The 3541-nt window shown below is 42.1% G+C and overlaps 1 non-coding gene across 1 annotated transcript; it reads right to left on the bottom strand.

The window, feature by feature from the left end:
- Positions 1-2939: 2939 nt before the first annotated feature.
- Positions 2940-3045, bottom strand: LOC118486925. Its single transcript, XR_004880092.1, has one exon. It is a non-coding gene; the product is annotated as a small nucleolar RNA R71 (small nucleolar RNA).
- Positions 3046-3541: the final 496 nt, after the last annotated feature.

The following is a 3541-nucleotide window of genomic DNA, read 5'->3' as shown; positions in this document are numbered from 1 at the left end:
CCCAGGTATATTGGACCTTTCAAAATTCTTGAAAGAGTAGGACCTGTAGCCTATCAGCTACAACTGCCAGAAGAAATGGCAGGAATACATGATGTATTTCATGTATCTAATCTTAAAAAGTGCCTAGCTGATGAATCACTCGTAGTACCTCTCAAAGATATAAAGGTTAATGAACAACTCAAATTTGTAGAGAGGCCTCTACAGATTGAAGATAGAAAAATTAAGAATCTCAAGCATAAGAGATTAGTTCTGGTCAAAGTGAAATGGGACTCCAAAAGAGGACCTGAATACACATGGGAACTTGAATCAGAAATGCAAAAGAAATATCCACACTTGTTCCAGTAGATCTCGAGGACGAGCTCTAAAACAAGGTGGGGAGGATATAACAACCCTCGGTAAAACTGACATCCTCATAATATTTCTGACACCCTAATATATCTTTAAATATATCAATATGTCTTTATATGCACCCCGTATGTGAAAACCGAGCCCAAATTAGAATATAATATATAAAATAAATTAAAAACAATAAAAATTAAGTTGAGGCGGGCCGCATGGGACCTCACCTCAACATAACGCGGGCCGCGCGAGGGTATAACCTGATTTCGCTTAAACCTTAAGTTCATGCGGGCCGCGTATAAGATAGTCTAAGTTAACGCGGGCCGCGAGAGACCTAAATTGTGGCGCGACCCTGAGCTGACATGTGTCATCATCGTGGCGGACCTACGTATCGAATCAGCCAAGCTATAGGTTGACCGTGTGTTGACGCGGGCCGCGTAAGGCTTAGCCTTACCTTACGCGGGCCGCCTGAGAGTCAATATCAGCAACTATATAAGAAAGCCATCAGTCTACGTTTTTCGTCGCTCACATTCTCAATCTCAAATCACAATTTCTGTAGGAAGTAATTATACGCGGGCATTATACCCCCCTAAAATAGCGAGGTTCTGCTACGATGTAAGTATTATAACCCCTGGAGACGTATTAGATACACTGCCCGATTGATCTAGGGTTCCGTAACGGCTGTCGTGGTTCTGCCCGACGTAGTCGTTGGAATGCCGTCTCGGGGAGGGTATTACTAATGTTAAAATGGGTTATTATACTAACACACGTGCATTTGTGTAAATTATAGATATTCACCAGGAAACCCTAAAGAATAACCTAAGACAGCAAAGTGAGTAATCCTCTTTTTATGTAAACCTTTTTGTGAGTAATCTCCTTTTTATTAACAGTTTTTACAAAACCTTAACCTTTTTACAATGCGATTTAGCAGTGATTGAGTCTTTGTAATTCTACAATTACTGCCGGTATGTTGGGGTTTTGTATACAAAATGTGAGTAACGTTACCATTGGACGAAGAGTTAGCCAATGTGTAATATGACCCTCAGTCAGTCTTGACACTACTAAATGAGTAATTGGGTAGATATAAACATTGTAATCGCCCTCAATACTGTTTAAAGTAAATTAATATTTCTTGATTAAACTGGGATTCACTCACCAGTATTTCCCACTGACAAAACCTTTTTAAAACGCGTTTCAGGTAACACAATGTGAAAGCCAAATAGAAGCCAGCTGGACAGCACTGAAGGCTTGGAAAAGTGGCTATAAAAGTTACCTAAATAAAAGAAAGCGTTTATTTCAATAAAGTGGGATTTATCCCTGTAAATCAGTTTGTAATAAAAACTTGGGTTTTACCCATTTGTTTAATATTATAAAATATGGTGGTTTACTCTGATTTAATATTTCCTAACTACGGTCCTGATGAAAATTTCCGCTGCCAAATAAGTAATTAACGTGATACCACCGAAACTGGCTCACGGCCGCCCGTTATACCTACTTCCACCCTTTATACCTACTTCCACCTACAACGGGTCAATCATCCTCACCCTTTATACCTACTTCCACCCAACCATCACCAAATACCACATTACCTAATACCACCGCTGAATTTACACCATCCAATGTCACCCAACCAATCACCACTCAAACTGAGCCTACCATCACTTACAATCCATCCACCACAATCCCACCATTATCTCACTTCTTTCCCCCAACTACGGGTCAATCATCATCCACCTTCACAATTGCACCAAATTCAACTATTGTGCATACTACTTCATCCTTTAGACCACAACAATCGGGTTTTCAGTATTCAACCATCCCATTTGGGCAAACTTCGGGAATTCAAGGAGATGGTTATGATGAGGGATTTGAAGATTTTGAGGGGTATGATGATGATGGGTACGCTTATGGAGGTTATGGTGATCAAGGGGAGTTTGGGTATGTGCAAAGTCAATCTCAAGGGATGGCAAGTGTTGGTGGAATGCCACAACAACAACTTATACCACAACACATTCGGCCAAGACCACAAGGGCCACCAATGCAACCACCTATTCCATTGCAACAAGTCCGGCCACAACATGTACAACAACAATTTCAAAGACCACCTCAACGCCCACCGATGCGACAACAACAGTTTCAACAACCAATCGCACCACAAGTGCAAGTACCAAGGCCAAATGGTCCTATCATTCCAAGAGGTAGGTATGGTGTACCAAGGAGACACCTTAGAGAAAATGTGAGGGGCATTCAAGCACATTTTCGGCCAGTAATCACGCAAAACCCTTCACCGGTAGTCATTCCTCATAATGATCAAGGGCGAACATTTGAAGTAAGAACCAACTCTTTGCAAAGTTTACCCATGTACAAGGGGTTGGCAACGGAGGAGCCTTATTTTCATTTAGAGGCTTATGACTCGATTTGCAACACTCTTGGGAGTCAAGGATTTTCGGCCGACGATATTAAATTGGTTCTATTCCAATTTTCCTTGGAAGAGAAGGCGAAAAAATGGTTCTACACGTTACCTTCGGCGTCCATATATACATGGGGGGAGATGCAACAAACTTTCTTGGATGAGTTTTACACCGCCCAGAAGACCAACGATGCAAGGAAGGGGTTGAGAAGCTTCCAACAACAACATGGTGAGATGTTTCATGAGGCGTTCGAGCGTTTCAATATGATGATTAAAAATTGCCCTCATCATGGAATTGAATTGTGGGAGTTGATGAATGCCTTTCACGAGGGGTTGAGTGCCGAAGACGCACGTGATTTGATGTCTATTACCGGTGGGACGTTTGGAACAAATTATGAGAACGATGATTGGGAGTTCTTGGAAAGCATGGCAACTACATCAAAGAGGAAAGCTCAAGCCTCAAGAAGAGCCCGACCGACCACTACCCGACCTCAAGTGCACGCCATAGATGATGGTAATGTTCAAACCACTAACCAAATTTATGATGTTTGTGCTTTGTGTAATGAAATAGGTCATGCGACTGAAAATTGCCAAGGGATGTTGGAAGGGCAATATGAGGAGGTCCATGCGGTTCAAGGTCAAGGTCAAGGAGGAGGTGGTAGGAACTACAACAACATGAACTCTAATACCTACCACCCCGGGTTGAGGAACCACCCGAATTTTAGATATAGGAACCCTTCAAACCAAGCAAACCCGAATTTTCAAGGTAGCCAAGGTAACTTTGGTTCACGC

The sequence above is a fragment of the Helianthus annuus genome, chromosome 14 (assembly GCF_002127325.2).
Source record: "Helianthus annuus cultivar XRQ/B chromosome 14, HanXRQr2.0-SUNRISE, whole genome shotgun sequence".
In the NCBI taxonomy this organism is placed as follows: Eukaryota; Viridiplantae; Streptophyta; class Magnoliopsida; order Asterales; family Asteraceae; genus Helianthus; species Helianthus annuus.
The sequence above is the reverse complement of the archived record's forward strand: the minus strand, read 5'-3'. Positions and strand labels throughout refer to the sequence as shown.